The sequence below is a fragment of the Heterocephalus glaber genome, unplaced genomic scaffold (assembly GCF_053883595.1).
Source record: "Heterocephalus glaber isolate CG9 unplaced genomic scaffold, H.glaber_assembly_v1.0 deba00001504, whole genome shotgun sequence".
Classification (NCBI taxonomy): domain Eukaryota; kingdom Metazoa; phylum Chordata; class Mammalia; order Rodentia; family Bathyergidae; genus Heterocephalus; species Heterocephalus glaber.
Genome location: NW_028258324.1, coordinates 38,053,224 through 38,078,917, shown reverse-complemented (window position 1 = coordinate 38,078,917; position 25,694 = coordinate 38,053,224). Strand labels below are relative to the sequence as shown.

The following is a 25,694-nucleotide window of genomic DNA, read 5'->3' as shown; positions in this document are numbered from 1 at the left end:
CTGGACAAGTCCATTGATGGATTTATAGCTGGTGCGATGTTGGGACGTGAAATCTGGTGGGAAGAAGTGGGTCACTGTGGGCATGGCCTAGAAGGGTATATATCCCCCATTCTCCCTTGATCCCTTACTGCTTCCTTCCTGCCTTGCTCTTTCTCCTCTGCCATGCTGCCCTGCCTGGGAGCCAGCCAACTATGGACTGAAATGTCTACCAACTGTGAGCCAAAATAAACCTTTCCTTCCTTTAGTTGTGGGTGTTGAGTACTGTATCTCAGTGATGAAAAAGTAACTAAGACACTTCCATACTGTTTTCTCTAGTGGTAATACTATTTTACATTCCTACCAGCAGTGTACAAGTATTTCAAGTTTTCCACATGCTGGGAATATTTATTTTGGTTTTTGGATAGTGGCTATCCTAACGTGTGAAATGATATCTCCTTGTGATTTCAATTTGCATTTCTTTCTAGTGATTAGCAGTGTTGAACATCTTTTCAGATATTTGTTGGTCACTTAGTGTATCTTCTCTGGAGAACTGTTTATTTGGATCCTTTGCCTATTTTTTAATTGGGTCATTTTTTTTTTATGGTTTGAGTTGTAGGAATTATTTCTAAGTGCTGATACTACCCTTTACCAGATATATGATTTGCAGTTATTTTTTTCCACCTTGTAGGCTGCCTTTTTTCTTTGTTGATTTTTTCCTTTAATGGGTAGTTTTTAAATTTGATGCAGTCCGATTTGTCTGTTTTTGCCTTTGTGGGCTGTGCTTCTGATGTCATATCCAAGAAATCATTACCAAATCCAATGTTATGAAAATTTCCCCCCTAGTTTTCTGCTAGTATTTTTATAGTTCTAGGTTCAAAGTATATGTGTTTTAAAAATCATATAACACTTCGTACTTCAGTTTATTTTTGTTGATCACCTTTAGTCAGCTCTGAAAATTTTTAGTGTTAATTGATGCTTTTAATAAATCTTGTAAATTTATCAATTCCTTATTTCCACCTTCTGACTCTACAGTCATACCTAGGAAGGCCTTCTCCAATATGCAATTATAAATAAAAATTATCTAGTTTCTTCTAGTACTTCTGTGGTTTTATTTTAATCTTTGCTCCTTCTGAAATTTATTTCACTTTGACTCAGTTTTGCATGTTGAAATCCTATTTATCCTTTTTCCAAGGCCCCGTTTAAAGAATAATAGCTCTACAAAGTTAATTTTGTTTGTTTTAAAACAAAAGTCTACATTGTTCTAAGTGCTTCTCATTCCCTAATTTATTCAATACATGAGAATCAGAAGTGTATACTACCACTTTCATCTCATAAACAGGAAAGTGAGCCACATGGTGCTTACTAAGAAACCTGCCCAAGGTCACTCAGTAAGTGACAGTCAGAATTTAAACAAATAGGCAAGGCTTGGTTTTGATCCCCTGTTGTTAATTACTGTACTGTGCTACCCTCTTAGATACCTATTTTTTCCATAGTATCCTCCTATTCTGAGCTTAAGAAGGCTCTCTATTCCCTAAACTTCAGGAAACATGTACATCTCATGGTATGCGTCACTTTAAAAAAATCTTAGGTGACAATTAATTGCATACATTTCATGCTACTTTAAAAGGTACCTTAATATCTAATTCTCATTTTTCCCTCATAGAAACTAGTACTGTGTTTATAGCTCAATAAATATTTCCTGAGTGAAGAAATGAGAAAAACTTAAAATGTAAATACCTTGGGGAGAGTTGATATTAAATTCATATATAGTTAGGAATAGTTGAGAAGATGCTTTTGCTATCATAAATTCTAATAAGAGGGAGAATAGACCTTGAAGACACTGATAGTTAGGGAAGCTTTGACAGGAAGGAAAAAGAAATGCTTGGCATACTTGTTTACAATATACATTTTTAATGGCTGAGCCTGATATATAAATAAATACTAACAAGTTTCATATAATTTCCTATCATTGAGAAAAACTCATTTTATTTGCTTTAAAACTATAGCAATAACCAGCCATCAAGATGCACACCTGTAATCCCAGAACTCTGGGAAGCAAGGCAGGAGGATCACAAGTTGGGAGTCCCACCTGGGCAACTTAGTGAGACTCTGTCTCAAAATAAAAAATAAAAAGGGGAGGTGTAGCTCAGTGATGGCCCTGGATTCAATCCTTAGTACCACAAAAAACAAAAACCTGGAGTTTTTTTGTTCCTTGGGTGTTCTCTTGCAATCTAGTCCATAGCATGCTTTGAGAATAGGCTAAATAATTGGCCTGTAATTCTTAGAATAACAACTTACAGAACAATTATTGTTACTATACTTAATCAAAAATTTCAGTTACTTACAAAGGATCTTATATCTTAAATGTGAAGTAGACTCAAGCCACATTCCTGAAATTAAATTCTTAAGGAGACTTTAAAATCCACTTGAATCTTAGGAGGTAATATCAATACTTTTTCAATGATCTGGTGCTTTTAACATTTCCCCAAAGAAAGCAGCAAACATAACCTTTAATCTGACTAAATAAGTTTTAGTATATCTTTGAGTCATAGAAAGTGCTTAAGGGGGAAAAAATCCAATGATCTATTAAAGAATGTACTTTTTACACAGTGCTACTGGGAAAAAGTTTCTAAAAATGATTCCAGTGATCCTGAAATCAATCCAAATTATTCTATCTAATTGGTGTATTCCTCTGGTATATCTTTAAAAATTACTCCACTGAGGATATATTTTTAAAATTAATAAAATAACTTTATTGAACTAAAAACTTGCATACCACACAATCCACAAACTTAAAACACAAGATTCAATAGATTTCAGCACATTAACAGAATTGTACAACTATAGTCACAATCAAACTTAGGTCATTTTTGTTATCCCAAATCAAAACATTCTGCCCACTAGACATCATGTTCTAATCCCTCCCCCCAAAATGTAGGCCACCACTGAGCCACTCTCCATCTTCATAGTCTTTCCCACTCTAGGAACTTATTTTCTTTTCTTCAGAGCAGACCATGCTCAAACCAACAACAAAGGCCCAAACATATCCAAAGAAATGTAAATCCTGCAAAATGAGCTCTCACACCATATTACAGTGAAGCCAGAGACAACAAAAACATACCTAGGATATAATTACCTTTTTTCTTTCTCTCTTTCCTATTAAATTTTTCATATATGACAAACAATATGATATGCTACAAGCTTGTGTGTTTGATTTACTTCTTTTAACATTATGATCTCAAGGTACATCTATTTTCCTATAAATGCCTGTGGGGCACCACTTCTCATTATACTCAAAGCCCAGGTGTCTGAGGGCATCTGAGCACACTTAATGACACAATTCCACTCTCAGAGACATGCGAATAATGGACCACAGTTATCTAGGAATGACTTAACACATTTAGCTACACATGTGAGGGATGACCAAGGTCGTATAGCAGGTGTTTAGTCTCACTATGCCTTAGCAAGCTGATAAGACACTATAACTCCTGTGAACTAAAGAACATTGTAACCTTTTAGTAGCTGTTTTGCTGTTTTTGCTGAAGGAATAGAGGACAAGAAGCTCTTGAGCTCTGAAGCTCTGGTTCCAACTCTCCTGCTCTGATGCTGCTGTGACACTGATGACTGTCTCTGCATCTTATTCTTATTGGGGAATTAATTAATTCACTCACAAAGGACTATATGAACTAAATGGACCCCTCTTCAGCTGCCTTCTGGGGAGGCTTGGCTTTGACTGACAACGCCTCAAGTTTATCTTTCTTAATGGTAGAGTAGTACTCCATTGTGTGTAAATACCACACTTTCTTTATCCATTCATCTGTTGATAGGCATATAGGCTGATTCCAAAGTTTAGCTATTATGAATTGTGCTACATAAACATAGGTACATATAAATATATAAACATAGGTACCTATGTTTAGGTACCTATAAATATATGTACCTATATAAACATAGGTACATATAAATTGCTGTATTATGATGTTTTTAACTCTTTTGGGAAGACACCTAAAAGGGGAATAGTTGGGTCAAATGGAAATTCTATTTCTTAGTTTTTTGAGAAATCTCCATACTGATTTCCATACTGGTGAAATCAGTTTACACCTTCACCAACAACGAAAAGGGCTCCTTTCTCCCCACAGCCTCACCAGGATTTGCTATTGGTTGATTTCTTGATGGCAGCCATTCTTTTTGGGGTGAGATGCAATCTACTTTTTTTTTTGAGATGGAATCCTAAAGTGGTTTTACTTTGCATTTTTTGAATGGCTAGTGGTGTTGAACATTTTTTCATGTATTTACTGGCCAACTGTATTTCCTCATCTGAGAAGTGTCTACTCATTTCAGATGCCCATTTTTGATTGTCTTTAAATTTGAGGCATCTAATTTTTTGAATTCTTTGTATATTCTAGATGTTAGTCCTTTGTTGAGTACCTGGAAAAAATTTTTCCCATTCTGTAGGTTGTCTCTTTACTTCATTGCCTTTGCTGGTTGCCTTTGCTGTGCCAAAGCTTTTTAATTTAATGTGATCCCACTTGTTGATTCTTGATATTATTTCTTGTGCAACTGGTGTTTTATTCAGAAAGTCTGCCTACACCTATATTTTAAAGAATTTTAACTATTTTATTTTCCTGTAGATTAAGTGTTTCTGTTCTAATGTTGAAATCTTTGATCCATTTTGATTTTAGTTTAGTGTATGGTGAGAGGTATGGTTCAGTTTATCTTTTTAGGGTAGCATTAAGCTGTACATTCTCTCTGAATTCTGGGAAGTACACCTCTGGTGAGCCAAAGAAAGTACTTCTGCTTTGTTCTTGGTAAAGTTCTGAACACAGGAAAATGACCCAAATTATAGATGCCTCTGAGATACCACCATCATAAACCACACATGTGAGCACAACTACTGAGAGTCATTAAGTGATCTCAATTGAACTCTTAGGAATTATACAAAGTTATATTTTTTCTAGAGTCACAATAGGAGCATTAAGGTAGCTGCATTTAAAAAAAATTATGACTGCCATAGCAGCAATCTCTCAAGAGGGCGTGGCAGCAGTAATCACAGGAACAAAATAAGAAGGCCTAAAGGAAAACAATAGGCATAGGTGAAGCAATACCCTAGGAAACAGCACTCTGGGAAACAACTGCTAGGTTTAAAAGGTTCATATTTCCCTGAGGTAGGGGCTTATGGTACAATTATCTGGATTCACAAATGTATGTTACAATCAGTAGGCAAGTTAGAGTGGTGAAATATGGCTTATTAAGTGCAATCAGAATATGATTCTTATGCTTTCTTAGACTATTGGCTCTGGAATCAAACTGTCTATAAGTGGGTTGGTCATTTGAAGTAGGGGAACCTTGAGCAAGTTACTTAATCTTTCTATGTTTCAGTCTCTTCATCTATAAAAATGAACATGTTTTTTCCTCATAGGAGAAATGCAATGAGAATGCAATGAGTTACTATAGGCAAAATGCACAAAAAAAGTATAGGCACATAAAATGTCCTTAAATATGTAATTTACTATTAGTTTTTCTACACTTTACTGCACGTTATACCAAACTCTCATTTGTTTTTGCTTAAGGAGGTAGTAACTATGTCAAACTTTGAGTGGCCTCCATTAAAAAAACATGGTTGTTTCTGCAACCAGCATTTATTTTTTCTTAAACTTGCTATGTATCTTTGTAATTCACTATTAATAAATACAATTATGAAGTAATCTTTAAGTTAGTCCAACAGTTCTAGGCTTACAAAGATCATATCAATTTCTACCCTTGATAGATGATCACTGTGTTAAAGTGATATACCCTAATGGTCAACATTTAATCCCTCCCCCTTTTTTTGAGACAGGATCTTGCTATGTAGCTCAGCCTGTCCTTGAACTCACTATATAGACAAGGCTGGTCTCAAAGTCACAGTGATCCCCCTGCATCAGCCTCCCAAGTGCTGGGATTACAGGTGTACACCACCATGCCTTGCCATTGGTCAGTATTTATTCTTATTTCACAAAAATTTACACCAAAGAAATGCTTAACAGACTTTCTTCTCCTTCCACTAAATTTATTTATTTTTGCTCAGTTTGCTAAAATGTCACCCAGTGGCTCCAAGTCTACCCAGATAGCTCTGAAAAGTGCCTATCAAAAATCTTCCTCAAGAAAGTCCTTTGGAATTCTGTGACCCTGATGAAGGTCATGCAAAGGTAACTTTTATGATTTGCTGCAGAAAGTAAAAAAAGGAGCACAAGGGGAGAGAGGTATAAGAATGACAATGCTAAGAACCACATGAGATTAAATAATTTTGTACTTTTTTTGTCCTTGTTCTATTAATTTATATATACTTTTGCTAGTTGGAAAGTAAATACATACTTTAACAGAGGTGATAATATATACATTATCAACCAGCAAGGGACAGATGCTAAATAATTAGAACAGATTTTGGCTGTAAACAACTGCAACAGTGAGTCTCAGGTAAAAATCAATCCTGTTATGCATAAGCATGGTGGTTATGGTCATTTCAATACAAGTTTGGACACTTTCATTATGTTGTTTTTAATGTAGAAATTGGAATGTGGAAATGTCTTCTAACAAAGAGAAAGTTTTCCAGTAAGTTATTTGTTTTGAATGTAAAAGTTACTTGTAGGGCCGGGGATTTAGCTCAGTGGTGCTGCCATCTGCCTCGTAAGCGCAAGGGCCTGGGTTTGATCTCCAATACCAAAAAAAAAAAGTTACTTGTATATTCAAAGTAACTTGTGTAACTGGAGCTTTTAGCTACATATTACTTTCCTTCTATTATATTTTCCAAATAGGATGTGTGATATTCTCTTCTGAGGTTTTTTCATCAAACGTATTTCCTTGTGTATGAGACTTGGATTCTTTTTGGCATGATTCTCAGCTGTTCTAAAATCCAGGAGGTTCTTCAGGCCCCATATGATTTTGAGATAATTAAAGCAAACTGTCCTTATTTAATCTAGAAGAAAGGAAGCATTTTATAACAGAGGAAAAAGAAAACTGCAAAATATACCCATTTCTTTGCTTCTTGTTTATCCAACTGACATCCTTCCCACCTCCAACACACATGCCAACATCTCATCAAGAGAATTTTAAAGCCAGAGTTAGGCTAGCCACCAAGACCTGGAATTTTCTGTCTTGCTCAGGACTATATTAAAGTTTTCCTTAAGATGAAAATGAGTTGGGCTTGGGATTGAGCTCAGTGGTTCCATCGCCTGCCTCACAAGTGTGAGGTCCCAAGTTCTATCCCTGCTACCAAAAAAAGAAAAAACCCAAAAAAGATGAAAATGAGTTATTATCAAAACCAATCTGCAGTTTGATAGCCACAACTGACATTCACAGAAAAATGGTTTTCTAATCTAGTTTCCTATGTCACCATCTACATTTCTGCTAACAGGATTTTCATTCTCCCTTTCATACCAGGTCAAAAATTGAAAAGTCATTTCCAATGGATGGTGTCATACTTTGGTATATTCTTATTATTTTAATAACCTGTGGAGGTAAAATCTACCTCCTGATACAGAAATTGAAAAGTCTAGATACTCACTCTATGAGCCTCCCTTGCCAGATAGGATGGGTTGCCTCACCCTAACCTGTGAATTTAGAACTAAAGGTGAAAAGTTTCAGGGATGGGAAAGAATTTTTAAAAACAGTGGTTGTATCAGCTAGTAGAAGGAGTAATAGTGTATGGCACCCAATGTTGGTGATTTAGACTGCAGAAGCAGTATTCTACTGGACTATTTGGGGTGACTTTTTAATTGTTATTCTGGTATGCAGACTCTATTCTTGCATGTTTTTTTCAAACCTGGTTCTCTAGGATCTCTAGAAAAATTTTGATCTATGCAATTGCCTTCCAACAAATTTCTTTTCTGCTTAAATTAACTAAAGAGTATTTCTGTTGTTTGGAACAAAGAAACAAAAAGTAATTCCAAACTATTATCTGTGGCTCTCTTCATTGACACTATCTCCCACACCTGATCACAGTATAATTGAAATTCCCTCAGCAGCACATTTGGATTGGTAGTGTATCCGATACCAAAGTCCATGACTGTCTTTTTGTACAAACCACACCCATCAGGTATTATCTGGGACAGTGCTTCTGAAAGTTTGTACCCCAGACTAGTAGCATCAATATTGCTTGACAAGGGGCTGGGGATTTACCTCAGTGGTGTTGTCGCCTGCCTCGCAAGTGCAAGGTCCCAAGTTTGATCCCTGGTACTAAATAAAAAAATATTGCTTGACAACTTGTTAGAAAGACAAAATTTCAGAGCTCACCCTACACTTACTAAGTCAGACACTCCAATCTGGGTTTCAGGCCTTTAGGTGATTCTATGCATGCTGATTTGAGAATCACTGGTCTCATGTCCAGTGTCAGGTTCATCAAGACAGAGCAAAATGTTCTGAATAATGCAGAAGCAACCTGTGAGCAGAAGCTGTCTAGATGTTCAAGTATTTTTCCTTACGGATCATTCAGTCATTAATTCAATAAATGTCAGCTGGGAACAAGAATACACCCTTCCTGGTCACATCCCCAGTCCCACCAAGTCTCCACCTTCTAACAGCATATTCAGCTATGAACTCATCAGTGGATTAACCCACTGATAAGAAGAGCACCCCCTTGAGCCAATCGCCTTCCAAAAGCTCCATCTCTGCACACATTAGACATTCAGGGGACATTTTAGATCTAAATCAAAATACCCACAGAAACTCTTCTTAAAGATTCTTGAGAAAACTCAAGTGGTTTTGTGAAAGCAGTAAATTTAATGTGCTATATCTACACCATCACCATCTTTCTTTTTCCTAAAAAGATTCTATGTTTTTATATCTCCCATTTAAAAATGAGATGAGTGGCTCTGAATATTGTGACTAAAAACCATTCAAAATGGATTCAGAAAGAGTCACATCTCTTACCTAAACTTAATCCTTCACTTTTTTTTTAGACTCTAGAGCAATAGTCTGAATGGGGGCGTTTTGAATATTTATGGGTGCATTTTTGGTTGCCACAATAACTGGGGGTGCCACCTGGGGTTTATTTGGCAGGGGTTAGGATATTAAGAGATTCTGCAATGTGAGGCACAGTCCTATAAAACAGCGACATTACCACATCCCACACAATTTTCAAATAACAGAGGTGAAAAAAACCTGTTTATAATCACATGGAGCCTTCTGTTTCATATGTAAACAAAGAGTACTTTTGGAATGGCTTTATTATACACTGTATTTTTCAGGAATAAAAACTATTGTATAAATTAAGGGGGGTTTGGACTTTTGTTTTGCTTAGAACTTTACAGGCTTATTTGCACTTGGAAAAATCACTTCAATGGTACTTTCACTTACTTTGAGTTGCCAAAGTCATCCAACTGTCAATCTGCATTTGTAGCTGTTGTACTTATGAAGATACATACTATCAGCATCTAAGTGCAAGAATCTAAAATTCAGGATGACTTCTAATACCTGAATATTTTATATTATATTTAATATTATTGTGTATTACTTTCCCTTTGTTTCCCCCTTTATATTGTTAAGGCACCTCATTGAATTTTAAAACATTATACATAGTGGTAGATTATATTGTCTATGATTTTCATTTCAGAATGGTAAATCAATAATAAAAATATTTTGTATAAAATGAAATTATTGGTTCTATAAGTGTGAAAATTATTACTTTAGAATATTAATAGATAAGAAATACACAAATTATTTTCCCTAAGACTTCTCACTACAGAGAAATTTATTGGAGGCAATTATCATATTATATTTACAGCACCAAAGAAGATGAAAGGAAAATTTATAGGTACTGATAAAAAAGATGGGACTTCAATATGAAGCACTGAAGTCCTTTATACTAAGGTTGTCAGATTTTCCTGATGGATTGTTCAGTTTCGGTCTATTTTTCCTCTCCTCTTGCCATGAGATGTGAATAACATTCACTTTAATCAGTATTATTGGGTTTTGAATTGGTTGGTTACAGTTTGAACTTTTCTACAAAAGAATAGCGTCTTTCCCCTTTTATAGCAATTTTTTTTCTAGTTAAAGTTTTGATTACTGGAGTATTACAGTGAACTTAAAAGAACCGCGATACACAAAACTAGCTTGTGAAATCAGATATTCCCTAGTCTCTTCTCATGCATAAAGAATCTTATAGATCTTTGGCTAACTATACTACCACTATAAATTCTATAAAAGCAGAGGAAGCAGGTTAGTAGAGCATAAATGGTGGCTCCTCAAAAAGCTTTGGTAGCCAAAGATAGGATATTCTAATCTCATAAGCTGTCCTGAGACCCTGATAAAGTCACTTAATTTCCCCATGAAGTAGTTTCCTCAAGCAGAAAAGAAGATTAAAAAACATGACATATTTTTTAGTGCCTGTTATAGTAGCTGTAAACAAAATTAAAACTATATTTCCCCGTTGCTTACTACCCGCAGATGCTCAGAGGAAAGAGTTCAGTGTGGTTAGTTATTATTATTATGGGACAGACAAACTAAAGGCCAAGAAAATCTGATTTTTAACATCTGCTTCTACAAGATGGAAATCTATAGCAGCTGTGAAATGTTTCCATCGTTCTTTGATTTTGATCAAGGTCAAATTTAATTTCTAGAAGATGGTTGATTTTCTGATATCATTCACTCCTTAAACTTAATGTTTCCAAGCCTTGTCTTTCTATGGATGACATATAAATATCAATCACTCAAATGTTATGTTTTTAATAGAACTTGTGCTTGTAGAATCTCCTTTCAGTGTTTCTGCAAGCTGGTTAGGGTGCCTACCTTGAGCTTCAGTCACCCCATGGCGTTCCCTCTTCATTTTTTCTTATCCAGGTTCTCCTTTTTCACCACATTGCTTCTAAAATGTTCCCTCAGCCTCATGTGTTCAGAGGTGGAGATTTTGAAAGGGTGTTTGAATCACGGAGGTGCAATACCTATCAGTGAATCAATCTATTGATGAGTTCACAGCTAAATGTGCTGTTAGAAGGCAGGGCTGGTTAGAGGATGTGTGTCACTGGGAGCACAGCTTTGAAGGATGAATCTCTTTTTAGAAGATCTGCTTCTCCCAGGCTGCAGAAAGGGCAATTCTACTAAATGTATGAGCCTGTCCCTAATGCCACAATGACAGGACCAGGGAATTCAATCCAAAGACTGACCTAAGCCAATTAGATTTTTTAGTTTCAGAATTTAAACCAAGAAACAAAGTGAAGTTGATATCCTAGGGTGACAAATTTTTTTTAAATGACTACAAATGCTTTGATACTCCTCCCTGAAAGAGGTGAATCATGTCTCTGTCTGTTTCCCTTGAATCTAGGCAGTTTTATTAATTCTACAACAGAATTTGATAGAAGTTACTTCCCATTCAAGGCCATACAACTTCCACCTGGCTCTCCAGGAATGACCATTCTCTGGACATTACCTCTTAGGACACTCCCACTGCACTACAATGTTAAAAAAAAAAAATCTGACTATTGCTTGTTATTCATGCTAACAGGTCCAAGTATAGGCACTTTGTCCAACAGACCCACCAAAGCCCAACATTTTAGCCCTTCCTGCCAAAGTGCTAGAAATACGAATGAAGAAGCTAAGTTGGAAATAGATTCCCCCATCCTACCCAATTGAGTATTCCCAGCTGAGGCCCCACAAATGGAGGAAAAAAGACAAGCCTTATGCCTTGACCAATGAGCATAAGAAAATGACCATCTTTTTTTAGCTCCCAAATTTGAGGTGGTTTGTTACACAGCAACAGTAACTGAGACAGCAAATCACATGAATAACAATACCCCTGAATGAAGATCCATATATTTTTATGAGAGTTTTCAGAGTTGCTCTCATTATATCCTTGTCAAGCAATGTGCCAATTCTCTATGTGCCTAAGGAATATCAGGACAGCCCTATGTAGTGATGTGAAATTGGTCCTCTTCTCTCCTCTACTATATCTTGACTCCTTAGTACTAAAGCAGCACCAGATACATCCAGAGTCTTGCAAAGTTTCCTACAAAAGAGCAACCAAACTCAGCTTCCTACAGTACTGGACTTTCCTCCTTCCCACAGGAGGGCAACAACTTCACAAATCCCAAGGTCACCAGTGGCTGGGAAGCTGGTATTCATGTATAACAACTATAAAAAGCTGGTGCCTAAATCTATACTGCTTGGAGCCTAAACAGTTTACGTTTCCCTTCACTGAGAAGGACACTCTTGATGCTTGCTTTATAAAAATGAAAAATAATGTGAAATATGAAGGAATACTTTCTCTGCAGTATACAGACACCATGATGTGTTCAAAATAGTGCTCCAGCCATGGACACTCACACTGCTGGAATATTGGGAACCTAGATCTTCCCTTGCTGACTTTAGTCCTGTAACGTTTCCTTCTCCCTAATAAAGCCTCATTATTATCCTATGCTTTGTAATACTGAGAAACTTGTCCCAAATTCTGAGAAATGCCAGGAGGTGACTCAGAAGGCATTCCTGGCATGACTTTATCACATCTTTTCCATGTCCTCAGTTGCAACTCCATTCCTTCCCTTACCCAAAAATAATAAGTCAAAAAGAAAAGTCTGTGTATATAATCCCTATATACTACTTTTTCACATATCTTATGTAATTTAATCTTAAGGCAATCATACACTCTAGGCACCATGCATGCTTTATGAACCCAATTTTACAGAGGAAACTCTGAACTGGAGAAGTTAATTAATTATGGTAACTTCAAGGTTATATAGTTAAAAACTAGGGCTTAAAGCCAGTTTGGGTTACACTAGAAACACTTATTCCAGCAGTCTAACTAGACTTAGAAATATTATTGAACACATTATAATATGAGAGCCTAGCCACCATTATAAGATTTCCACATATGTCTCCCTATATTGAAAAATGTATCAAAACAAATTTATCTAGATAATCTTCCCCTAAATGCCATAACTCTAATGTTCAGCTATGTAAAGAATGATTAATTTTAGCATTGCCTTCTTTATCTTTACCCCTAGGGATACCAAAAGACTTCCCAGAAGGCAGAATAACATTAATTTTTAATAAAATCAATTTCCAAATCCCATTCCCTGGATCTTTCTTCTGTAACTTGGTTCTGTTTAAGCTGACATCTCTGTTGGTTCCTCCATACTGTTCCTTTCATAATTGCCTTCCTCCTACATTACAAAAGAACAACATCCCTCATACCTGTCAAAAATTTTACTATGTAGCATTTCTTAGGGTGTAAAAACTTACTGGAGGCCAAAGTGCATTCTTTCATCTAGCTGACACACTTTACAGAAAGGTGTTAGATGTTGATCCATCTGGTTTCCTTCCTTTCTTCTTTCCTTTCTCCCTCTCTCCTTCCCTCTTTCCCTCCCTCCTTCCTTTCTTTATTCTATTTATCCCTTTACCTATTCACCCATTCATTCATCTCTCTATTGTAGAATTAGAAGTCAGGGGAAAGATAATTTTTACAGAGAATTGTTTTAATATCTCTACTTACAGTTTTAAAATGAAGAATTTTTAAAAATAGAAAGTAAATATTTTGGCCCTTTTATTTGATAGTAAGGACTGTCTTTGACAACTAGGCTAAGTAGTGGTCATTTCCCCAAAACCTGACATAAATTTGCAGCTCTAAGATTTTGATTAAAATATTTAAATCCCGGGCAGGGGATTTAGCTCAGTGGTTCCACTGCTTGCCTCGAAAGCGCAAGGTCCTGAGTTTGATCCCCGGCACAAAAAAAAGAAAAAAAAAAAAATTAAATCCCATATATAACATAAAATATGTCAGAAAGTACATTCTTTGTAACTATCTAAACTTAAGAATTTATAGGAAAATTTATGAATATTTCAGAAGAGTATCCTGTTTTCAAAATTCTTTTAGGAGATACACGGACACTGTTCTGAAGACCACTGTTGTAAAGCACTTATTAGTCCTGTCCTAGCTTCTGCTTCCCACAGCTGATCCTACTGAGTGCCACGCTCACAGGCCCAATCTAAGCTTGGATCCTGAGCCTATGTGAAGAACTGCTACTCACCATCCAAGAAACATGGCACTGATTACAAGGCTCCAACATTTCCTCAGAGTCCAGCTGTGTCCCCAAATTTGGGTCTGGGCCCAACTTTTGGACCTACTCCCTGTCTTGCTCAGGCCATCTCCCTCCTCAGTAGCAGAGCTCCTTTGTGATACTCCAGCTGGCTGGCTGGGCCAAGTCCAGTTAGACCAGGCTTACAAGACAGACCCTTACTGCCCAGATTTCTGGTTACTATGGGTTTCCTACGCCTAGAAATCTGCTGTCTTCAAAAAACCTCAGGATTAATTGCTGCTGTACAATTTAGACTCTTGCTTGTCATCAATTCTCACTTTTGGATTGGAGAAGATAGCCAGCAATTGGTACTAGGTACTTGTCTGTTGTAGGCTTCTATGAATAATTATCCTGGCTTCAATTCAATCTTGAAATCAGTCATTTATGTCTTTGCTTGGGTATTATGACCTAGTCTAAAATGTAACCAGAGTATATACTTCCTATATAACTATGAGAAATGACAGTAACTGTCTAAGTAATTTTACTAAAACTCACTTGTCTGATTCTGAAATTTTATAGAAGAAAAAGAAAAAGCCCCAGATCAGAGCCAGACTTATTTGAAGCTAAAGAAACTTACCCGTGAAAGACTCTCCCTTGTACACACTCTCTCCAAGGCCTGAATCATATGTTTTTGAAAATTTTGAAGATGATACTGAGAAAATAAGATGTAGACAAGTGAGACGCCTCTCTTCACTCTGACATCCTCATGATATATTTCCTTTTATAAAGACTGTTGCTAGATTGGCCTCCTGCTACGAACCAACTAAGAATAACTTGAATTAAGTATATATCAAATTTGGTTATAATGAAATATGTTTATGTAGTTTGCCATCACTTTTATATACAGTTAAATTCTTGCTAGCAAGATTTCTCAGGCTTGTCAATGGGGAAAAGCTAGTTAAGAGTCTGGCTGATTCTAAGACAAATAATGTTAATATTATTGGCAGTTCACAAATGGAATTAGGCTTCGTAACCTAAAACAGTCTATCCTTAACCACCTACCAACTTTTGACATTTTTCTATCTACCTACCTGGCTCCAGGACACTTCCTAGTTCTGTTGCCTACTACTCCTCTATTTCTAACACAACATCCATCCAAACTAGACACCATGCCTTTGCAGAATCACACTCTTGTTCTCCATTGACCCAAAACAGCCTCACTGTTACATTTCAACAGATTCTTATAGATAATATGACAGTCAGTAAAGATAAAGGACTTAATTGCCTTCTATAAGGCCCTGACAGGTTTACAGGGCCTACCTAGGTAACAAAAGCAGGTTAAAAATTCACATGTCCCATGGTGATCTAGAGTAGTACCTCATTCTGGGTATTACTGGGTACCCAGAGCTAGACTCCATAGAGACTCTGATACAAACATGGAAGAGGATTGTTTTATGGTATACTAGACAAGCATCTGCTGTTTAAGTTGTATAGTTTTTACTGTACAATACATCACCAAACACTGTTCAATCTATCATAACTGTCAAAAGCTATGAGATACATTTATTCAGGCTGGAGGGATGTTCCTGAGAACCTATGCCATCAATGCAGGCATCTAAAATAAAATAAAAATTATACATTAATAATATTTAGAGAATATTTATCTGTTTAAAGCTTAGAATGACTATCCGTGAATTTTAAGAGTTTGGTGAGAGAAAATAGGGAATGAAGGGCCAAGTTATCAATAAAACACTGTAATAATATTTTAGCTCCTTGGCAAAGCATATCAATCCAGGTAGATAAACATGATAATATTCATTCATCAAATAATAAAGATACTTTTTTTAAAAGCTTGAAAGAGGGCCGGGGATTTAGCTCAGTGGTTCCAGCGCCTGCCTCAGAACGCAAGGACCTGAGTTCGATCCCTGGTACCCCAAAAAAAAGGAAAAAAAAAGCTTGAAAGAAAACAAATGACCCATGATAAATACCTTAAAGGTTATTGAGAACTCCACTGACTGAAGCAATAAACACTTATTATCTCCACTTGCTAGATGAAGAAAGAACATACTTTATTAGACAGAAAGAGCCAGAGGAAAACAAACTTACAATATGCCAATGAGAATAGCAGTTTTTCAAGTTTTAAGCATTTGATTTAGAGAATAGAAAAAAAATTCATTTGAGCTTCACTATAATAATGTGATGGGACACTGCCTAATATGTCAAAGCTCATTTAATGAGATCTTTTTATGTACTTTCATAAAACACTACTTAGGATGATGTTGAAACTAGGCTTGCTTTCTCAAAATTTTTGCTTTAACGTAGCATTTCTCAATCTTGTCTGTGTACTACAATTACTTGGGAAGATTAACAAATACTTTTGCATGAGCCCCACTGCTCAGAGATGCTGATTTAATCCATTGGTATACAACCGGGGCATCAGCCCCTCAAGGTGATTCTCATATGCAACAAATGTTGAGAACTACTGTTCTAAAGTAGGTTCTCAAGTTTGGCACTATTCATACTTTGGACCAGATAAATTGTGTTGTGGGGAAAAATTATGGAGTGTTTAGAAACATCATTAGGTTCTACCCATTAGATATCACCAGACCTCCTTCGTGCTTCCCCTTTTGTTATGGCAACCCCAATGCCTCCAGACATTGTCAAACATCCATTGGAGAAGAGAACCACTGCTATAAAGAACAGGATTATAGTAAAACAATTCTATTATTTTTGGTGGTTAGAACATAATTCCTTACAAATAAAAACAGGGCAAAACAAAACCTCACTTGAGACTCTAATAATTATGATCCAATGGGCACCTACAAACAATGCTTTGATCACCAACCCATGGAATGTAATCCAGTGTCTCCAAGAAATACAGGAAAATCAGGGTTTTTGTCCTTGGCTCTATTGATACAGTGTATTACATTGATTGATTTGCGTATGTTGAACCATCCCAGCATCCCTGGGATGAATTCCACTTGGTCAGGATGTATGATCTTCTTGATGATCTTCTGCATTCTATTTGCCAGTATCTTATCAAGGATTTTTGCATCTATGTTCATTAGTGAGATTGGCCTATAGTTCGCCTTTTTGATTGGGTCTTTCTCTGCTTTGGGGATCAAGGTGATGCTTGCTTCCAGGAATGAATTTGGGAGTATTGCTTCCTTTTCAATTTCCTTGAAGAGTTTAAACAGTAGTGGCAGTAGTTCCTCTCTAAATGTCTTGTAGAATTAAGCAGTGAAACCATCAGGACCTGGGCTTTTCTTACTTGGTAAGTTGTTAATTACGTTTTCAGTTCCATTGATTGATACTGGGTTGTTTAGAATTTTTAGGTCTTCTTCATTCAACTTTGGTAATTCATATGTATCAGGAATCTGTCCATTTGTTTGGTGTTTTCCATCTTATTGGCTTATAGGTTCTGGAAGTAGGTATTGATGATCCTCTGGATTTCTGCTGGGTCCATTGTAATTTGACCCTTTTTATTCCTAATTGCATGGATATGGGCCTTTTCCTTCCTTTTTCTGATAAGCCTGGCTAAGGGTTTGTCAATTTTGTTTATTCTTTCAAAGAACCAAATCTTGGCTTCATTGATTTTTTGTATCATTCTCTTAGTCTCCATTGAATTGATTTCTCCTCTGATTTTTATAATTTCCTCACTTGTATGAGCTTTGGGGTTGTCCCGCTCTTCTTTTTCTAGAAGCTGGAGGTTCAGCATCAGGTTGTTTAATTGAGCTTGCTCTGTTTTCCTAATATGAGTATTCACTGCTCTGAACTTCCCTCATAAGACTGCTTTCATTGTGGCCCATAGATTCCTGTATGTTGCATTGTCATTGTCATTAATTGTAGGAACTTTCTGATTTGTTCTTTAATTTCCTCTGTGACCCATTGGTTTTCAGAAGTGTGCTGTTCAATTTCCACATGTTTATGAAATTTTTGCAGGTTTTTTGCTGTTGATCTCCAATTTCATCACACTATGGTCTGATAATATACAGGGGATAACTTCAGTTCCTTTGCACTTACTTAAACATGTTTTATGAGCAAGTATGTGGTATTTTGGAGAAGGACCATGTGCAGCTGAAAAGAATCTGATTTTGTAGGGTGGAACACTCTGTAAACATCTGTTAAGTTTGTTTGATTGAGTTCTAGTATTTCATTGCTTATTTTTTGTCTAGTTCATCTATCTGTGACAGTGGAGTATTAAGGTCCCCCACTACTATTGTATTCGTGCATATATGACTTTTCAGGTCCGTTAGTATTTGTTTTCTATAGTTGGGTGCACTAGCATTTGGTGCATATATATTTATGATTGTCATCTCTTCCTCTTGGATTGGTCCCTTTACAAGGATGTAGTGTTCTTCTTTGTCTCCCAATCAGTGTTGACTTGAAATCTACTTGGTCTGCAAAGAGGATAGCTACTCCTGCTTTTTTGGGGGGTCCTGTAGCATGGAGTATTGTTTTCCACCCTTTAACTTTCAGTCTATGAGTTTCTTTTTGAATCAAATGTGTTTCTTGTATGCAGCACATTGTTGGATCTTACTTCTTGACCCATTCTGCCAGTCTATTTCTTTTGATTGGTGAATTGAGACAATTAACATTGATGGTTATAAGTGATACTTATTGACTTATCATTGTCATGACTTTTTCTTTTTGTTGGATTCTCCCCCTTTGCGTTTAATTTCTTATTGTGCCTGAAGGATTCATTCTACTGTGCTTCCTGGGGTTGTGATCCTCATTGTCTTTTCCTAGGATATTGTCTAAAATTTTTTGGAGAACTGGTTTGGTATTCATGAAATTCCTAAGGTGTTCTCTGTCATGAAAGTATCTGATTTCTCCATCAATTTGAAAGATGGTTTTTCAGGGTTCATCAATCTGGGTTGGAGACTGTTTTCCTTTAGGGCTTGAAATACATCACTCCAAGGTCTTCTTGCCTTGAGGGTTTGCATTGAGAAGTCTGCTGTGATTCTGATGGGCTTTCCTTTCTATGTGATTTGTTTCTTTTCTCTAACTGCTTGTAGAACTTTGTTCTTCTGTAGGGTTTCTAGAATCTTAACAATTAAAAGTCTATGTGTAGATTTTCTTAATCACGGCTAGTTGGAGTCCCATATGCCTCACTTATCTGTATGTCAAGTTCTTTTCCCCTGCTGGGGAAGTTTTCTGCCATTACTTCTGTGAACAGTTTTTTTTTTTTATGTCATCTGCACTCTCTCCTGTTTCTTCATTGACTCCAATCAGTCTTATGTTATTCTTCTTTGTATCATCTAGCAGCTGCTGGATTGATTTCTCATGATCCCTTACAATTTTAAAGCAATTTTTCTTTTCCTGGTCACTAATTGCAATCTTATATTCTATATCTGAAATTCTGTCCTGACATTGGCTCATTCTGCTGCCTAGACTTTCATTGGCATTTTTAATCTCCTGGAAATATGTTTGCATCTGTTTTATGGATTCCATTTGTTTCCTATGTTGGGATTCCATCATGTTCCTCAGCTCTTCTCTAGACTTACTAATCATGTCTTGCACTATGAGCACAATCTCTGCTGTTATCTGAGAAATAACGCTGAGATTCCACCTCACTCCAGAAAGAATGGCTGCTACCATGAAATCAACCAATAACCAATGTTGGCAGGGCTGTGGGGAAAGAGGAACACTGCTCCACTGCTGGTGGCAGTGTAGACTGGTGCAACCACTGTGGAAATCAGTATGAAGATACCTCAAAGAACTAGGACTGGAAGTCCCATTTGACCCAGCTATTCCCCTGCTGGGTATCTTCCCCAAAGAATTAGAAGAATCATACCACAGTGATATATGTGCACCCATGTTCATAGCAGCACAATTTGTAATAGCTAAAACTTGGAACCAGCCCAATTGCCCATTAACTGCAGACTGGATAAAGAAAATGTGGTTCTTTTATAAAATGGAGTACTACTCAGCCATAAAAAATGAGAAACTAGAGACAGTTATAGCTAAATGGATGCACATTGAGGTGATACTCTTAAGTGAAATATATAGGATACACATGTGTAAATACCAAATGATTTCTCTGGTGTGATAAACTGAAAGTGTAAATAAGGACTAAAAGGTATAATAGATAATGTGAAATGGGAAGAAAGGGGGCAAAGGGGAAGGGGAAGTGGGAGGGATATGGGAAAACGAAAGAAGGGAATGTAATTAATATGAGAAAATGAAAAAATGGAAAGAATTTCTTTGTAAATAGGGAGGGATGGAGGGGTTGAAAGGAGGGCAGGGGAAGGGGGAAAAATAAGAACCAAGAGAGATTATGTAAAGGTGCAAATTTCCAATGATGAACGTCATTATATTGTACAACTAAAATGTACCAATAAAATAAAATTTAAAAAAAAAGAAATACAGGAAAATGCTGAGATGCCATAAATTCAGTACAACTTCAAAGTATCTGTTTAAAAATTAGCACAACTGTAGCTAGTCAGGGATTTACAGATTAGAGGCAGATTTGACCACAGCAGTCATATCTGACTCATTTCATTTTATAAAGCTTTCATATTACAAAAAAAAATCTGCTAAAATCTTGTCAACCAGCAACTATTTTTAGACAAGTTCATTTTCTTTGGTAGCTGTGGAATACTGATTTCCCCTACAGAGGCAGATTTATAAGGATGTACAGTCAAATGAAGAGGCTTGTAGTTACTAATATTATGGTAAAAAGAGAAAATTAACATGTCTAATTATACTCTGTGCCCTAGACTTTCCTGTAGTTTATACCAGACCCATATACTTTAAGGTAAGATTTTAAAACAAAACTAGGCCTGCAAAGATAAATTTGGCTAAGTTTATTTCTACTTATATGGGCCAGTGCTTTGCATAAGCAGAGTCTGGAGTGTAAAATCAAATGTATCTTTAATTCTGTGAGGGTATTTTCATTTTCCCTAGCTCTTAAATGCTTAATCTCAGATTGAATTTCCTAAAAACCAGAAAGCAAATTAAACTGAGAAGCAGGTTAAAATGGCATGCATTCTCTCAAAACTAATTTATTTTTTCAAAATGACATTAAATCTAGCCATGTTAAATTTAGAAAATGGGGGAAGCTTACTTGCTAGTTTCAGCCACGTTCTACTTCCATTGAAGCTAGCTGGAGGCTCAACTGTTTATGCTGTTCTAGGAACAGAGTTGGAGATTGAAATTTGGTTGAAAAGTAGATGAACACAAGTAAGGGAAATAATGATATAGTAAAAAGTGAGAAACACAGACAAGATATTCATTGACTTCTTTATTTTTGCTCCTTTAAACTTTTTTCTAATACAACAGAAATGGCAGCCAAGAGCAATAGATCAAAGATAGAAAAGTGAGGGCAACTATTGGGTCAAATATCGACAATTAAATATAAGACAATTTATCCAGTTGGCATGGTGACACATGCCTATAATCCTGGGACTCTGGGAGGCTGAAGCAGAAGGACCTCAATTTCAAACCCACCCTAAGAAATTTAACAATTTAGCACAGACCCTGTCTCAAAATTTTAAAAAACTAATTTTTTTAAAGGGTTAGGGATGTAGTTCAAAGCAAAGCCCCTAGGTTAAATCCCCAATATTGTGAAAAATCTCATTATCCTACTTATCATTTTAAAAATTAAAAGCAGAAGTCACAAATTATTCAATAAATATAAAAACTAAAAATGTGATAAATTTTAGAACATAGTTACAGGAAAGAGAAAAATGAAGATGTGAAGGATATGAAGGGAATGATAAGAGATAAAGAAAGGAGAGAGAGAGACATATAGACAGAGACAGACAGAGAGACTGACTTTATCTTTCAGGAAATAATGCCTTAATCTAGAAGCACTGAGGACACTGCTATAAAAAACTAACTTGTAATTTTAAAATTGTAGAGGTACCTAAGCATTGTGTTCAAAAGCTCTAGAACAAAAAACATCCTTAGAATTTAAAGTAGTCAGAAGTGATATTCAGATTATTAAAAAACTAATACATAAAGGGCATTGGCATGGGACAAATGAAATGTAAGTTGTAATTATTACATAGGATGCTGAGTCTAAATACAGTCATTAGTGATTGAATGATGGGATACTTTCTGAGAAATGTGTTATTAGGTGATTTTGTTGTGTGAATATTAAGAGCATACTAGAACATACTAGCTATGATGTCATCAGTCCATATAATCCAATGAGACTGTATACAAAAGTGATTGGATGGTCTGAACATTATTATGCGATACATGATTGCAATCCTGAAGCCATTCTGGTATTGGAAGGAGGGTGGATCACTCCAGCTTTGGCTTTAAGAAAAGGAGGGAGGGTAGACAATGATTTCAGAACAATAGGAAATGGTAGTGATAATACAGACAGAGTGAAAGTAATGAGTCAGGTAGATATTTTTGCAATGTAGCCTATAGCAAACAGGCTCCAAGCAACCCCCAATGTTCTCTTCCTTCTGGAATTCATAGTTTTATGTAGTCTCCCTCCCACACTAAATTAGCATGGGTATGTGTGACCAATAGCATGAAATTATATGTCACTTCTGATATTAGGTTTTGAAAGACCATGGCCTCTGTCTCATATCCTCTTTCTCTCTCTCTTAGATGATCACTCACACTGAGGAAAGTCTTATAGTAAGCAGTCTTGTGGAAAGGACCGTGTAGAAAGGAATTGAAGCTTTTTGCCAGGAGCCTCAGGAGTAAGCTCAGAAAGAGAACTTCCAGACTTAATCAAGTCTTCAGAATCTGCTGCCCTGGCTGACAGCTTGACAACAACCTCATGAGAGAACCAACTAGGATTCTTGACCTTCAGAAATTGTTTAAACAGTAAAGGTTTAGAGTAATTTGTTATACAGCAATAAGCAACTAATACCCAGATCAGAAAAGGTAAAAGCAAATAAACAAACATGAAAAGAGCACAAATACACTTAACTTGAGAACAGTTTTTCCATCCAAGAAAGTGTAAAGAAGAGAAGGCTGATAGTATTTTGCTGCTTTCTGTTGCAATCTGGACAGGAAGTTAAATTATGTCAAGTACAATACAGGTAAATTTTCTCTACCATAAGGGTATTAGAAAAATACCCCCATGCACTATGCCAAAGGCATGCTAAGTTATTTAATAGCAAAGACAGTTAATAGAAAGGTCATCCTTAGGGTGTTTATTGTATGTTGATCCTCTTCCGTACATTATCTTTAATCCTAATCAAAAGCCCCATCAGATATGGAATCATAAGAAATCATTATGAAGCCAGTTGGACTTCAAAGCCTAGGTAGACTCTTCTATACTGCAGTGTCTCAACAAAACAAAAAAGTAGATGTTTTGCTATAGATCAGGAGAGGATCTGACTAAAAAACAAACTAAAGCAGCAAGTCAGATAAAATTTCAGACACAGAATAATCAGAAACAATCAACAGGAACTAAGATCAGAAGCTTTGCTAAATCTCCATCAGGTCACGTACCCATGAATCCTATTCTCTTTCAATTAATCTTTTCTGTTCACCCACTGGATAAACCCTGCCCTAAACTCTGAGACTAAGACTTGTCCAGGACATGAAAGTTACCAACTACTTTATGGCAGGATCCTTGCCACACAAACACAGCGGCACAGGACTGAGTCAGTCTTACAACTGACCTTATTTGACCTTGTCTGGTTTTTTTGTTGTTGTTGTTGTTAAATTCTTTTATCGGTACATTTTAGGTGTACAACACAATTACATTTCAAATTGGGAATTGTACCTTTACATAATGCATCTTGGTTCTTATTTTTTCCCCATTCCTAGCCCTCCCTTCACCCCCTCCACCCTTCCCTATTTACAAAGACTTTATTTCCATTTTTTCCATTTCTCATCATTTTTCCATTCCCTTCTTTCCTTTCCCCTGCCCCTCCCACTACCCCTACCACTTTGGACCTTTTCTTCCTATTTTGCATTATCGATTATTCATTCTAATCATTGGTACATTTTAGGTATACAATATAATGACATTCATCATTGGAAATTTGCACCTTTACATAATCTCTCTTGGTTCTTATTTTTCGCCCTTGCCCAGCCCTCCCTTCAACCCCTCCAGTCCTCCCTATTTACAAAGATTTTGTTCCTATTTTTCCATTTTCTCATATTAATCCCATTCCCTTCTATCCTTTCCCCTAGCCCTCCCACTTCCTTCCCCTTTGCCCCTTTCCTTCCTATTTCACATTCCCTATTATACATTTTACTCCTAATTTACACTTTCAGTTTCTCACAGTAGAGAAACTACTCGGTATTTATACATATGTGTCCTATTTATTGCACTTAAGAGTATCGCCTAAATGTGCATCTACTTAGCTATAAATGTCTCTAATTTCTCATTTTTTATGGCTGAGTAGTACTCCATTTTATTTAAAAAACCACATTTTCTTTATCCAGTCTCCAGTTGATGGGCATTTAGGCTGTTTCCAAGGTTTAGCTATCACAAACTGTGCTGCTTTGAACAGGGTGCACATATATCACTGTGGTATGATACTTTTGATTCTTTGGGGAAGATCCCCAGCAGTGGAATAGTGGGGTCAAATGGGACTTCCAGTCCTAGTTCTTTGAGGTATCTCCATACTGATTTCCACAGTGCTTGCACCAGTCTACACTCCCACCAGCGGTGGAGAAGGGTTCCTCTTTCCCCACAGCCCCAACAGCATTTGTTATTGGTTGATTTCATGATAGCAGCCATTCTTTCTGGAGTGAGGTGGAATCTCAGCATTGTTTTCATTTGCATCTCTCGAATGACCAGTGATGTTGAACATTTTTTCATGTATTTATTTGCTATTTCTACTTCATTGTCTGAGAAATGTCTGTTCATTTCAGATGCCCATTTTTGGATTGGGTCTTTAAATTTGGGAGATCTGATCTTTTTAAGTTCTTTGTAGATCCGAGATAGTAGACCTTTGTCTGAGGAAGAGCAGGTGAAGATTTTTTCCCACATTGTGGGTTGTCTCTTCACACTGCTGGTGGTTTCTCTTGCTGTGCAGAAGCTTTTTAATAAGAAGAGATCCCATTTGTTGATTGTTTGTGCTAGTTCACGGGCAAGTGAAGTTTTGTTCATAAAATCTTTTCCTACACTGATGTCTTCAAGGGTTCTACCTAACCTCTGTTCCAACTGGTTCAGAGTTTCTATTTTAATATTTAGATCTTTAATCCATTTTCATTTTAGTTTAGTGCATGGTGAGAGATATAGGTCTAGTTTTAATCTTTGGCAAGTTGAAGCCCAATTTTTCCAGCACCGTTTATTAAAGAGGCTATCTTTCCTCCAATGAGGGTGTTTGGCTCCTTTATCAAAGATGAGATGGCTGAGTATGTCTGGAGTTGTTTCTGCATGTTCTAATCTATTCTGCTGGTCCCCAGTGTTTCTTTGCCAGTACCATGCTGGTTTTAACATAGTAGTTTTGTAGTAGAGTTGCAGATTGGGGATTGTGATATCCCCTGCCATGTCTCTGTTACCTAGAACTGCTTTTGCTATTCTGGATCTCTTCTCATTCCAAATGAATTTTTGGATTGTTTTCTCAAGGTCCATGAAGTATGCTGCTGAGATCTCAATTGGAATTGCATTAAATCTATATAGCAGTTTTGGAAGTATGGCCATTTTCACTATATTAATCCTTCTTACCCAGGAGCAGGGGATGTCTGTCCATTTTCTGATATCATCTTCAATCTCTCTTTTCAGAGTGCCATAGTTTTCAGAGAAGAGGTCTTTGATTTCTTTCGTTAGGATGATTCCTAGGTATTTCAGTTTTTTGGATG

General features: G+C 36.5%; 1 protein-coding gene and 1 long non-coding RNA gene across 5 annotated transcripts in view; both read right to left on the bottom strand.

Annotated features, from left to right (window-relative positions):
* The window catches only part of Ppm1l (protein phosphatase, Mg2+/Mn2+ dependent 1L), a 351,730-nt gene that overhangs the window by 62,781 nt on the left and 263,255 nt on the right, over positions 1–25,694 (bottom strand). The gene's annotated exons all lie outside the window — the stretch shown is intronic.
* LOC110347962 (uncharacterized) lies at positions 646–23,750 on the bottom strand. The gene is made up of 2 exons (XR_002392914.2): positions 15,947–23,750; positions 646–14,670 (listed from the first exon to the last, which is right to left on the bottom strand). It is a non-coding gene; the product is annotated as an uncharacterized LOC110347962 (long non-coding RNA).